Source organism: Mirounga angustirostris, unplaced genomic scaffold, assembly GCF_029215605.1.
Source record: "Mirounga angustirostris isolate CCGP_5_RB_7025 unplaced genomic scaffold, mMirAng1.0.hap1 SCAF_4, whole genome shotgun sequence".
Classification (NCBI taxonomy): domain Eukaryota; kingdom Metazoa; phylum Chordata; class Mammalia; order Carnivora; family Phocidae; genus Mirounga; species Mirounga angustirostris.
The window spans coordinates 161,158,297-161,172,815 of record NW_026991712.1 but is presented as its reverse complement, the minus strand read 5'-3'; the positions used below and the strand labels follow the sequence as shown (position 1 = coordinate 161,172,815).

General features: G+C 45.7%; 1 protein-coding gene across 1 annotated transcript in view; it reads right to left on the bottom strand.

The window, feature by feature from the left end:
* INPP5B (inositol polyphosphate-5-phosphatase B) overlaps window positions 1-14,519 on the bottom strand; it is a 47,372-nt gene that overhangs the window by 20,309 nt on the left and 12,544 nt on the right.

Genomic DNA, 14,519 nt, shown 5'->3' with positions numbered 1-14,519 from the left:
TGCTTCAACACACAAGTTAAGGAGCACTGGAGGCATGAACCATCACGAAAGAATTCTGCCCTGAAGACTATTATTAAAAGTGGATTTTTTGACCACGCATTCACAGGAACAAGAACACACACACACACACAATTTGAAATATGAAAATAATGATATTTCAATACCTCCAATCAATCACCATGGCCTTTCAATTTTGTTTCCTGAATGCCTCTCAAATCAATATATTCCGGGATGCCTGGGTGGCTCAATCCTTAAGCGTCTGCCTTCAGCTCAGGTCATGATCCCAGGGTTCTGGGATCGAGCCCCGCATCGGGCTCCCTGCTCAGCGGGGAGCCTGCTTCTCCCTCTCCCACTCCCCTTGCTTGTGATCCTCTCTCGCTGTCTCTCTCTGTCAAATAAATAAATAAAAGTCTTTAAAAATATATATATTCCAATGTGGCCCTATTAGCCCACGTTACCAACATCTCCCTGGAATGACTTCAAACTAATCTCCTGGCCTCCTTTCTCACCCCACCATCTCTGACCCAATTTCTACACTGTGGCCAGAGGATTTTTTGAAAAAGGAAGGCTAATCACATCACTTAAGACCTTTTTTTTTTTTTTTAAGATTTTATTTATTTATTTGAGAGAGAGAATGAGAAAGAGAGAGATAGCATGAGATGGGGGAGGATCAGAGGGAGAAGCAGACTCCCTGCTGAGCAGGGAGCCTGATGTGGGACTCGATCCCAGGACTCCAGGATCATGACCTGAGCCGAAGGCAGTCGCTTAACCAACTGAGCCACCCAGGCGCCCCACTTAAGACCTTTTAAGAGCTTCCCATTGAATAAACTCAAACCTCCCAGTACGGCTACCAAGTTTCCCTCCAGTCTGGATCCCACCTGCCCACCTGCATCTCTCACCATAGTCCTCTGGCTCCCCACCTCCTTGAATGCCATAGTCTATGCATATTAAAGTTACTGCAGTTACACTGCAATATCCCATCAGAAACCCACTTCCTTCTTTCATTTTGCTTTACACAGCTAACTCCTACCCATCCCAGGCCAGGGGTAAGCAAACTTTTCTGCAGAGGGCCAGAGCGTAAATGTCGGAGGCTCTGCAGGCCGTACCGTCTCCATCACAACGATTTGATCCTGCTGTCATAGAGTAAAGGAGCCATGAACATGGCCGTGTTCCAGGAAAACTTTATTTATGGACATTGAAAGCTGAAGATTACATAATTTTTACAAGTCACAAAATATCTCTCTTAATTCTTTTCAAACATTTAAAACTATAAAAACTATTCTTAGCTCACAGGCTGTAAAAAAGCAGGCAGTGAGCTAGATTTGGCCCACAGACTGTACTTAGCCAAGCCCTGCCCGCAGACCACATCTCAGAGCTCACTCCTTCTAAGATGCCTTCTCTAACTCCCCCTAGATCAGGTCAGATGCCCTACCACTGGTGTTCCCACAGCTCCCTGTATGTCTTATTATAGCCTCAACTGCTGTGTATTATAATGTTTGTTAGACTGTTAGTCTATAAGCTTACTGTTAGACTGTAAGCTTACTGAGGACAGGACTATGTCTGATTTATTCATCACTGTATCCCCATCACCCAGCACACCAGCCAGCACGTAATAAGCAGTTCAGTCACTCAACAATTCAACAGAAAATACTGGATGAACATGGATTCCTTATGTGTCTTACAGAAATATGTAACATCTAAGCTCAAGTCTGTAGCATTCTTTCGGAATGTTTCAGGTCATCTTCCCATTGTCTTCAGCATACAACAGAAATAAGGCAGAACTTGTTTCTAGAATTTTACAGCTCCGTGGTTAACCAAATTATTTCTGAGAACCAAATCCCCAACTGTATTCTACCTCTCTTGCTTTACTCTCACTGAACTCTAAAGCTTAGAGAACCAAGGTACCTGAGTTAGTGAATGGCATAATGGGAAACCTTTAAGAATGGCTAAAATCCAGGGGCGTCTGGGTGGCTCAGTCGGTTAAGCGGCTGCCTTCAGCTCAGGTCATGATCCCAAGGTGCTGGGATTGAACCCTGCATCGGGCTCCCTGCTCAGCAGAGAGCCTACTTCTCCCTTTCCCTCTGCCTGCTGGTCTGCCTACTTGTGCTATCTCTCTGTCAAATAAATTAATTAAAAAAAAAAAAATCTTAAAAAAGAATGGCTAAAATCCAAAAAGCTAACAATACCAATTGCTGGCAAGGTGTGGAGTAACTCATTTACTGATTGTAAGAGTGGAAAATGGTACAGCCACTTTGCAAGCAGTTTGATAGTTTCTTACAAAGCTAAACAGCCTTACCATATGATCCAGCAATCACACTCCCAGATCTTTATCTATTTGAAAGTTTATGTCCATATAAAAACCTGCACATAGCTTTCTTTTTAAATTAATTTATTTATCTGAGAGAGAGAGAGAGAGCACGAGGGGGGAGAAGGGCAGAGGAAGAGGGAGAGGGACAAGCAGACTTGCCGCTAAGCGCAGAGCCCAACGCAGGGTTTGATCCCAGGACCCTGAGATTACGACCTGAGCCGAAGTCAGACGCTTAACTGACTGAACCACTCAGGCGCCCCTACAGCAGCTTTATTCATACTCATCAAAAACTGAAAGCAGGGCGCCTGGGCGGCTCAGTTGGTTGAGCGACTGCCTTCGGCTCGGGTCATGATCCTGGAGTCCCTGGATCGAGTCCCGCATCGGGCTCCCTGCTCGGCAGAGAGTCTGCTTCCCCATCTGACCCTCTCATGCTCTATCTCATTCTCTGTCTCGAATAAATAAATAAAATCTTTAAAAAAAAAAAAAAAAACTGAAAGCAACCAAGATGTCCTCCAATAGATGACTGAATAAACAAACTATGGTATATCTATATAATGAAATATTATTCAGCAATAAAAAAGAATGAGTCACCAAGTCACAGAAAAACATGAATGAATCTTAAATACATCTTGCTAAGTGAAAGAAATTCACTGTGAAAAGGCTCCATGCTGTAGGATTTCAACTCTAGAGATGGTAAACAGATGAATGGTTGCTAGGTGTTCAGTGGGTGGGTAAGGATTAAGTAAGTGCCGCACAGGGGACTTTTTAGGGCAGTGAAACTATTCTGTGAGAAGCTGTAATGGTGGATACATGACACCACCCATAGGCTTCAAAACCCATAGAACTTTAGAGCACAGAGTAATGTATGCAAATTTAAAAAAAGTCATTTTGGAGATTAAAGGATCCTGGAGTGAAATGAGAAAATGACAAAAGAATCTAACTATATTACAAATGTATGAAACAGCCTCACTGAGGGGGGATAGAAGAAAAAAGTGCTGACCCAAATAGCTTTGGAAATGAGTGGACTCTGTAAGACTAAAGGCAAAATGAACTGTTCATAAGCACTCTCCTCTGACTGATAATGCTGTTTCCCACAGGGATATGGGTTATCAATTCTGAAGCCGCTATACACGGATCCTGGAATTTAACACTTAAGAAAATGGAGAGTGGATTGTGGGAGCCAGGTTTCTCATTGTTGGAGTGGGAGATTCCAGGTAAACAAGGGGAAGGGGCTAGAATGATCCATGTGGTAATGGGTTAGAGTTGGAGATATCAGCATGAGTTCATGTTTACCTAATATAGATACATATGGTTACATATGGAAATATAGAGATACACACATTTAAGTATACACACATACATTTCCTTGCTCCATCAGCTAAGAGAGCCTAGAAGCAAGGACACACCACTAGCAAGGACCACTCTTTGATGCCCAATCTCGATTTCCACTACCATTCTCCAATAAAAGGAACTGGGGCTCCTTGAGATATGGTTATTTTAGGACTGGGGTAGGAAATATACAAGACGGAGCATCTTCTAGTGCCAGAAAACAAAGTACTAAAAAAAACTCCCAAAATAAAAACACCCACAATGATGAGGGTATGTCAAATGGACACAGAAGCCAACTGAAAGAGCTCCAATGGTCACAGCTGGAACAATTTGAGCAATGAAATAAAGCAATATTGGATTATAATTCCAAGTATAAAAGAAATAACCATCAATCCATACTGCTATAAAAAATTGAATAAAAAAATAAATAGAGGCAACCGTCTTGGGTCCCCTGCCTCTTCGGGAGCTTTGTACTATCACTTTACTATCACTCAATAAACTTCGCTTTGGGGCACCTGGGTGACTAAGTTGGTTAACTGCTTTCAGCTCAGGTCATGATCCCAGGGTCCTGGGATGGAGCCTCACGTTGGGCTCGCTGCTCTGCAGGGAGCATGCTTCTCCCTCTCGCTCTCCCCCTGCTTGTGCTCTCTCGCGCTCTCTGTCAAATAAATAAATAAATAAATAAAATCTTTAATAAAAATAAAAATAAATGGAGGAGAAAAGACAAATCTCCTATGAAGAATTCATAGGTGAATGTAGGTGAATACTCTTCCCTTCAAAGTGGTGGAGCCTAACTCCCCACTACTCTACCGCAACTGATGTGTTAAGGTTACTGATAACCTTCATGTTGCCAAATCCAGCGGTCAGTTCCCAGTTTTCAGCTAAGTCCACTCCAACTTCTTTGGCAGCTCTTGATAGAAACCACTCTCTCCCCCGGTAAATACTTCCCTTAGTTTCTGAAGGCTCCTTTTTTTCTCCACGCACCCCACGCCCCACCCCCAGGAATGAGTCCGGGCAAAGCCCCTGGCACGAGACCGCTTCTCCAGCCAGGTGATCTCACTTAGCCTCACAGTTTTAAAAACCACCTACATGCTGACCACTCCCAATCTCCAACCTTTCACCTGAGCTCCAGGTTGTTCTATGCTGCTTCCCCTCCTTAGGCTTCTTCAGCTCGGTAGATAGCACCATCATTGGGCCAGCTGTGCAGAATAAAAACCTGAGACTGACTTGTGACTCCTCCTTTTTCCCCTTACTCCCACACCTAATTCATCAGCAATTCAGCCAAGTTCTACCTTCAGAAATATACCTGGAATTTTTCACCACACCGGCTTCCTAACTGTTCTTGACTTCCACGCTTACACACTCCTGTCGTTAGTTTTCCAGATAGCAGCCAGAGTGAAAAGAAGGTGTATCACTATGCCACACGAATTAACTTCTCTGCTTAAAACTTTCGAATCGCTTCCCACACCTCAGAATGAAATTTGGCCCCCTGAGAGAGTTGATAAGGCCCTCCGTAACCTGGCCCCCATACCTCTCTAGCCCCCATCCACTGCACTCTCCCTCACTCAGTCTGCTCTGACCACACCTCCCTTCCTGCTGTTCCTGGAGCACGTCAAGCTCATTCCCAAGTCAGGGACTTTGCCCTTGCGGGTCCCTCTACCTGAAATGCTTTTCCTTCAGATCTCCACATGACTCACTGCATTTCGTTCAGGCCTCTGCTGTCAGAGGCTCTGCCACCCTATTGTTTTTAAACAGCCCCCCACCAGCCCACATCTCTCTATCCCCTTACTTCAGAGCTTCCTAAATTCCTCTGTTCACAGCACCCTTACTATCTCAGTGATTTTTTCCAAAGAGCCTCGAGGCCATAAGAAATACCTACCAGTGCTGTTCAAGTAGTTAGGGCCAAAATAAAATCATGAAGTACTTAAGTCCTAACAACTTAAGTAGCAGTTTGAAAATGAATACACATAAACAGAAGGAAAAAATACTATTTCTATTTCATTTGAAATAACCACAATTACCGACTAAAGAGATGCGTGCGCCTGCTGCGTACTGCACACCCTCTCAAACCTTGGAATCCGAGGGGACACCACCTACGATGTGCCACACTGATTTCTGCCTGGTACTTGCTTTTGATCCCAGCAACCACCCCAAACCCAGCTTCGCAAAGATACCATGTCATCAAAAAGAATGCAGCACCATCTAACGTTGAAACTGTGAACTACGTCGAGCTAGAAGGTTGGTGTTCCAGCAGACTGACAGGTATCTCTGTATTTCCTTCCGAACCTTGAAATGTCCCACCGTGGCCCTGTGAATTCCCTCCATGGTGCTGGGGAGCTACAGTGCACCATCTGGGAACCACAATCCTGTTACATTTTTCCTCTTAGTACTAATACCATTTGATATTACCTCTCATAAGTACTCCTCAGCTTATTGGAGCCTATGTCCACTGAAAGGTAAGCTCTGGAAGGCAGGGGCCTTGTCTTCATGCTCTTTCCCAGGGACCTGGAGCAGCACTTGGCTTATAGTAAGTACTCGATGTGTTAAATGCATGCAAGTATCAGGAAATGTAAGCTGAAGCCTAGTTGTACCATTATCCTCCTGTGTGACAAGTTCCTTCTTTTCTTTGGGTCTCAGTTTCTTCATCTACAAAGTAGGAACTTCAGTATAAATATCTCATGGGGCTTTATGAGGAGCCAAAGCAAATTAAGGACTAAGGGATAGAGCTCTGTTCCTATATCAGCGCTTTCTAAGGGTCTTGTTTTGGGGGGGCAGTTCCTACTAACAGCCAGACTGAAAGGACATCTCCTGGGGACAAGTGGTGTGTCCCTATGGATTCAGCTTCCGTCCATGAATGGACTGGAAAATTGCCCTGCAGACCTACATCACCGTGTCTGCCGCAGGACCCAGTCCGGCAAGGACGAGAACATCTTCATTCCTCACTCTGTGCATGGAAACTTTAAGGCATGATTTGGGGGATTTCCAGCCACAGGGCAGTCTTCTCGGAATCTCTTCTCCCCTGAATCTAGCCCGGAAGCTGGCTGTCAGCGGCTCTTTACCAAATTTACCATCAGGCAGCCCCATGGTTCCTTTTTGACCACAGCTTCCTGTCCTTCCTCCTCTCCTGCTTCCCTATTCACACTCTGCCCTTTTTCCAACCTCAGACCTCCATTCCTTTGTCAGCCAATCTAACAGCGGACATCTGGGTTTTTCCTTTCTTCCCATGTTTTTCCACCAAGTCCTATAAATCCTCTCTCCTAAATATTTTTATACCTGACCGTCTTCCCTATCCCTATGGTCATGCCTAGTTTAGGCATTTACTGTTTCTGGAAAGCACATTCAGTGATTTCCCTGCCTCCGTTATCTCCCCCTCCGGTCCATTCTGCCACCATCTCAAAGAAAACACAAATCTGAGCAGGTCATTCCTGTGCCTCCAATCCCACTATAACTTCTTTTTTTTTTTTTTAAATATTTTATTTATTTATTTGACAGAGAGAGAGAGAGAGAGCGAGAGGGGAAACACAAGCAAGGGGAGTGGGAGAGGGAGAAGCAGGCTTCCTGCGGAGCAGGGATCCCGATGCGGGGCTCGATCCCACGACCCTGGGATCGTGACCTGAGCCGAAGGCAGACGCTTAACGACTGAGCCACCCAGGCGCCCCTCCCACGATAACTTCTATCACCTGTGCAATAAACCCCAAAACCTCTGAGTATTACGTACAAGGACCTTTGCAATTAGCCCAGACTCCCTTTCCAGCCCCGTCTCCTACCACCAACCCCCATACAGTCACAGCAAAACGATTTCTCTCTTTAGATGCTGCCTCCTCACCGCCCCCCCCCCCCGATCCAAATCACGCCCCAATCCCACCTTCACGGGGTGAATTTCAGTCATCCTTGCAGACTCAGCTCCGGATTCACCTCCTTCAAAAGGTCTCCTCTGGCCCTCGTATTTTCACACACCCAGGGTTTGCCTCTGTCAAGGCATTTATCATAATGGAACCGTAACTGTGTTTAACTCTCTTTGTCTTCCTCCTTTAGCTAGACCACAAGCTTCTTGGAAGCAGGAGTTGATCCTTTTTCTCTGTGGCCCTCGGCTCACCACAATTTATGGAACATATCAGGCAGCCAGTAGACACTGAACAAACAGCCACAGGGTGTCATTTCTGGGTGTTTTTTTTTTTTTAATTAATTTTCATTTAAATTCAATTCTTTTGTTTTTAATTAAAGATTTTTATTTGTTTGAGAGAGAGAGCAGAGTGAGAGAGAGAGAGCACGAGCTGGGGGTGGGCAGAGGGAGAGGAAGAAGCAGACTCCCCGTGGAGCAGGGAGCCTGATGCGGGGCTCAATCCCAGGACCCCGGGATCACGACCTGAGCTGAAGGCAGATGCTCCACTGACTGAGCCACCCCAGGCGTCCCAGGATTTGGGGGATTTTAGAAAGCTAATACATTACCTATGCTGCCTATAATACAACACCCCCAGCAGAGTCTGAGGCGACACCAAGGAATCAAACACTTTAATATTTCCACAGTGCAACTTAGGAGTAGTAATACGCGATGGGATAAATAAAGCCTATAAATAGCCTCCTGTCAGTTCAAGCGAGTCTTACTGCCAAACTGAGCTTGGGCCAATCTTGCAAAAAACATTTTTTCAGTCTTTGGAGCTTTAAGGACTTCAGAACTGCTGATAAGGGATTGAAGATGGCAGTTAAGAGCATGGCCTGACATAGCTACACACATCAGAAAGGACTAGAGTGTATGTCTGTGTTCATATAAAACACACTTCTAAATATACCTATACATTTTATAGACACATACACATACACATTGGAAAGCCTGGATGGGGAGAAACCAAAGGGTCGACAGTAGTCATTTCTCCATGGTAGGACTTCTTTTGCTTTTTGCTTACAGGCACTTTCAAAGTTAGTTACAATGTGTATTTTATTTATATACATCAATATCAAAGACCCAGGTTCCATTTTTGACTCTGCCACTCACTAGCTCTACGACTCTGGGCAAATCACCTAACTTCTCTAAGTGTGGACTCGTCCACTGACCAGAGATAATAGTGTATCTGCCTTCTGTGGTTACCGCCTTCTTTTCCTATGGCTAACTGGAGCCTCTCCCTCACTGCAAGGCCAAAAGGTGCTCTAGAAGCCAAACCAGACCTATTGAAGGCCCAGAGCTACAAAACAAAGACAGGAGGCAAGGTCTCGATGTCAACGTCTTGTAGCCAGGCCTATCACTGACCTGGGGTTGGGGCTTTTTCTCACACAGGACATCACACAAGGAAAAAAAAGTAAATTCTAACCCAAATCCCAAGTACCGGACTTCTTTCAAGAATTGTCCGAGAGGCAGCAACATTCTTTCTTTCTTTTCTTTTCTTTTTTCCCCCAGCAACGTTATTTCTTAATTCAGTTGCTCCTCCTGTCTCCCCCTCTTGCTCCATTTCCCCCTGTAGGTCCCCTAGTTACCTGTAGGTACTCCCCAAGATCTAGACCAGTGCTGTCCAACAGAACTTGCTAAGATGGCAGAAATGTTCTACAAGTCCACTGCCTGAAACAGTAGCCACTGGCCACACTGAAACATGTGAAATGTTTCTAGAGCGAACGAGAAACTGGATTTTTTATTTTATTTACCCAAATTAAGTAAATAGATACGTGTGGCCGCCACAGTGAGCAGTGCAGATCTAGGTCGCGCTCTTCTCTTGCACAAGAATCCTCAGTCATCACAGTCCACTCCAAACAGAGCTGTCCAGTTCTGCCTGAGCGCAGTCCCACCACTGTCTACATTTCCACCAGACGTTCTGTGTTGATCTATCCCAGGTAAAGCTGTCGTTTGACTGCTGGGCCCTCTCCCTGAGCTCTCCCTTTGTCACCTGCACCAGCCCCGTCCCCACCAGCCCGGTGTGCAATCCTGCCATCCGCTCACCCCTCTCGCTGGGCCCCCAGAGCCGGTCGGCCACCGATGTCTTTGACTTCGTTCCCACGGCTGCCATCCCCCAGGCCACCCTCTTCTCACTTGTCATGGCGAGAGTCTCCCACTCCAGGATCTTCCCCCTTCTCCCTACCCCACTTTGTGTCTGGACGTGGGCAGACTGAACTCTGATTTCCTGTCTCCCTGCTCTAAAGCTTTCAGGGTTGCACTGCGGCCTGCAGGTTAAGATACAAACTGGTCCAACTGGAAGATGAGGCCCTTTGCAAAGTGGCCGTCCTCGCCCAGCTCACGGCTCCACCACCTAAAAACAGCCCGATCGAAACAGCCAAAACGGCCGTGTATGCCACCCTCACTCCTGCTTCCAGGGGAAGGCCCTCCTCTGTGCCGGCCACCTCTGCTGCAAAGCCCAGCCTCCAATCCTACGCCCTCCCTCATGAAGCCCCACTCCCGCCATCAGGCTAGTCCTCGGTCTCATTTCTCTGACTTCTGAAGACCTTCTCATCCATAGAACTTGTGTGGCACTTTATGAGAAATTAGAGTGTTTGGGGAAAGAAGCCTTGGGCTTTGGAATAAAACAGACCTGGCTCTTTCACTGGCTCCATCCATTACCTCGTATGAAACCTCAAGCAAATTACTTGTTTCCTCATTTGTAAAATGCGGATGACAACACCAAACTGACAGAGAAGTCCAAGAATAACCAAATGAAATCTAAGTGGGTCAAGAGCCTAGCACAATGCCTGGTACACAGCAGATGTGCAGGAACTGTTAGTTCCTTCCCTCTACCACTTTTTTCCCCAGCTCTAACACTCCTAACCCTCCACTGCTCTGATCATCAAGCCTACCATTTATCAAGTACCCTCTAATCGCTAGGGATTGTCCTAAGTGCTTCCTCTGTTATTTCCGATTATTGGCTTCATTTTGCAAATAAGGATACAGAGGCCCACAGCAGAGAGCAGATGTGCCCAAGGACACAGAACCAAGCCAGTAAATGGCACAAGTGACATTAAAACCCAAATCTGCCTGACTCCACAGTGTCTCCCTCTGCAAGCATGAGCACATCTTCAATGAAACTATCACCTCATAGAGATAAGTACTCTGTGAGTCTGTCTGGATAACAAAGCAAAAGTACCACCACGGTGTCCACAGGGTGTGTGGGTGTGTGGGTGTGTGGCTGTCATTGCTGGGTGGAGACCATGTCCTACCCTTGCTGAGCGTCTACTAGACAGGTCTGAGAGGATCCTTCCTACCTTCTCAGCCACTGGCCTTCGCAGTCCATTTCCAGCACACAAGAAGAACCGGCAAAACCAAAGGAGCAACATACCTGACAATGCAAACTGGCAGCAGTGAGTGAGTTGGTTCAATGCTTATCAGTGACACTATGCTGTGTACACAGAGGGGGCCATGCCCTGGGCTCTGGCAGCCTCAGACGGCAACACATACCAGCAAGAGACACATGCAACTGACAGGGAGATAAACAGATCCAGATCCAACTATCCAGAATCCAAGTCAGGCTGTGTTAATGACAACAGCGATAGTACTACTAGTGTGAATAATATTCATAGCAAATACTCAGGGCTTACTACATGCCAGGCATGGTTTTAAATGCTCTACATTTATTTAATCTTCACAGCTACTCCAACAGGTAAGTGCTATTACCTGCACTTTACAAACCAGAAGGTAAACACAAAGAGGTTAAGTCACCAAAAAAAAAAAGAGGTTAAGTCACTTGCCCTGGAACACACAGATAATAAATGGCGCAGCCGGGATTCAAGCCCAGGGAATCTGGGTCCAGAGTTTGTGCTCTTAACCAGTAAACTATATTAACTATCAGAAAAATGTGAAGTTCAGAAAGCAATTCTGGCAGAAGAAACAATTTCAGTACAAAGATATAGCATTATGGTATCCTCAGAAAAAAAGGCATAATGGGTAGTAGAAACAAGTAGGAAAAGTTTTGTTTGAGAAGCATTAGGGGAGACGAAAGGATTAGGGCTCAAGCATTAGATTCAAACCAACAACTTGAGTTCTGTTCTCAACTCTGTCACTGACCAGTGAGTGATCACAGGCATGTTACCTACCCTCTCGGAGCCTCAATCTCTCCATCTGAGAACATCCTCTTACTATACTTTTGTGGCACAGTGTGAGACCCACTGACCCACAGTAAGCACTTAATAAATGGTAACTGCTAATAATAATAATAGTTCACAGTAATACATTTTTTTTTAATTTTTTTTTTAAAGATTTTATTTATTTATTTGACAGAGAGAGCGAGAGCAGGAACACTAGCAGGGGGAGTGGGAGAGGGAGAAGCAGGCTTCCCGCCGAGCAGGGAGCCCGATGAGGGGCTCGATCCCAGGACCCTGGGACCATGACCTGAGCCAAAGGCAGATGCTTAACGACTGAGCCACCCAGGCGCCCCCACAGTAATACATTTTTATAAACAAATTTTTTTTTTTAAGATTTATTTATTTATTTGAGAGAGAGAGAATGAGAGAGAGAGAGGGAGTACATGAGAGGGGGTAGGGTTAGAGGGAGAAGCGGGCTCCTCACCGAGCAGGGAGCCCGATGCGGGACTCGATCCAGGGACTCCAGGATCATGACCTGAGCCGAAGGCAGTCGCTTAACCAACTGAGCCACCCAGGCGCCCTATAAACAAATTTTTATGTTAAAGGATTTGTTAGTATATACTAGTAATACATGGCCAAAGTGTAAGACTTTGAATACCATGTAGAGTTTGGATTTTACTCTATGATAAAGGGGAGCTAGGGGTGCCTGGCTGGCTATTTGTTGGAAGAGCAGGCAACTCTTGATCTTGGGGTCGTGAGTTTGAGCCCCATGTGCGGGCATGGAGTCTAAAAAAAAAAAAAAAGGCGGGGCGAGCTAAGTAAACAGCACACAATGCAGGAAACTCTGGAGAGAAGCCCATAACACAGGGCACCCAGCATTACAAACAATGGAAAGAATCAATTTTTCCTATTTCAGCCTGGCCACCACCCAAACAGCTCTGTTACTTTCTTTTTTTTTTTTTTATAAAGATTTTATCTATTTATTTGAGACAGACAGAATGAGAGACAGAGAGCATGAGAGGGAGGAGGGTCAGAGGGAGAAGCAGACTCCCTGCCGAGCAGGGAGCCCAATGCGGGACTCGATCCCGGGACTCCAGGATCATGACCTGAGCCGAAGGCAGTCGCTTAACCAACTGAGCCACCCAGGCGCCCGCTCTGTTACTTTCTTAAAAGTCAAATAACCGTGCTTCTTCGTTTTCTCTTCTTTCTTTAGACATCTCTAAAAACACCTCCTATGTCCTGCAAACCAAGAAGCCCTGGATTCAAACTCCAATCTGCACCCTGTGCAAATCTGACTTAGGTTGGCAAGGACTAACCATGGCCAGTTCAGCTTTCAAGGAGGAAGACTCCAGTGCAACCACTTCACAGCAACAGGTTGTAGTGGTGACAGGCTATTGGACAGACGTGACTTTTTCCCTCCAGGCTCTCCCTTTGCTGGACCTTCTGTGAACTGTCTGTGGTCTGGTGATAAAACTAAAAGAGAAGTGTGCAAGAGCAAACCAGGAAGGGAGGGGAGAGGAGTTCAGAGCGTGCTCAGAGAGGTGGGGGCCAGGAGCTGCTCACGTGACTGAGCACTTCAGGGGATGAACTGCCTGGGTCTCTATACCTCAAAGCCACAGACATTTTTGAGCACCTACCGATGTGCAAGGCATTCAGGCTGGTATTTATGGCGGGGGGCGGGGGGGGAGTGCAAAAATGCTAAGAACAGCAAGTTTAAGCTTATAAAAATGTAGCTGAATGAGCAGTCAACAAAGATGAAAAAGCAAAGGGCTTTATCCAAAAATTATAAGCAGTCAAGTTTGAAGAAGAGGAAATGAAGGTGAGCTGGGGTAGATAAGACTAGATAAGATAAAAGGGGGCTGAAGCCAGGCTGTGCAGGACTTGAACTGCCATGTAAAAGAATCTGAACTTTATTCTGTGGACACCAGGAAGTGGCACAATATTCAAGTTCACATATAAAATAGTAGGGTACGATAAAAATTAGAGTCTAAGGAAATCCCTAGGGAGAAGAGCTTAAGGTTAGGAAGGTCTGTAAGGAAACCACTGGGTTCATTCAGGTCAGAGGCTACTTACATGAACTATGGGAGTTAAAAAATTTTTTTTAATGTTCCCAAAATTTTTTAATTGCAGAAAAATAATGGACAGAATGTGGTTATTAGAAGAGGAGAGGGAAGAGTCCAGGATGACCAAGGTTTTTAGTGACTGTATTAACAGAAAAGAAACCGGAGGGAGGGCAGAAGGAAGATGATGAGTAGTTACCTGGAAGAAACCAGCCTGGGATAGGCCCTGAAGAGAGCAGCCAGTTTCTAAGCTCTGGGAAGTGGGCATTTGTAATTCCTGAATGCGTTTCTCAAACGAAAGCACCTCTAAATAATTCAGAGGTTCTCTCTCTCCTTCTCCCTCTGACCCTCTCCTCAAATAAATAAATAAAATTTTAAAAGTAAATAAATAAAGGGTCTCCTGAGTGTCTCAGTCGGTTAAATATCTAACTTTGGCTCAGGTCATGATCTCGGAGTCCTGGGATCCAGCTCTGCGCTCAGCGGGGAGTCTGCTTGTCCCTCTCCCTCAGCCCTCCCCCCAACTCGTGCTCTCTCTCTCAAATAAATAAAAAATATTTAAATAAATAAATAAATAGGGTGCCTGGGTGGCTCAGTCATTAAGCGTCTGCCTTCAGCTCAGGTCATGATCCCAGGGTCCTGGGATGGAGCCCCGCATCAGGCTCCCTGCTCAGCGGAGAGTCTATTTCTCCCTCTCCCTTTGCCTGCTACTCCCCCTGCCCATGCTCTCTTTCTCTCTCTCTCTGTCAAATAAGTAAAATCTTTAAATAAATAAATAAATAATTCAGAGGTGACCCTTCAGGAGGCAAACATTCGCTCTCCTTGTATAG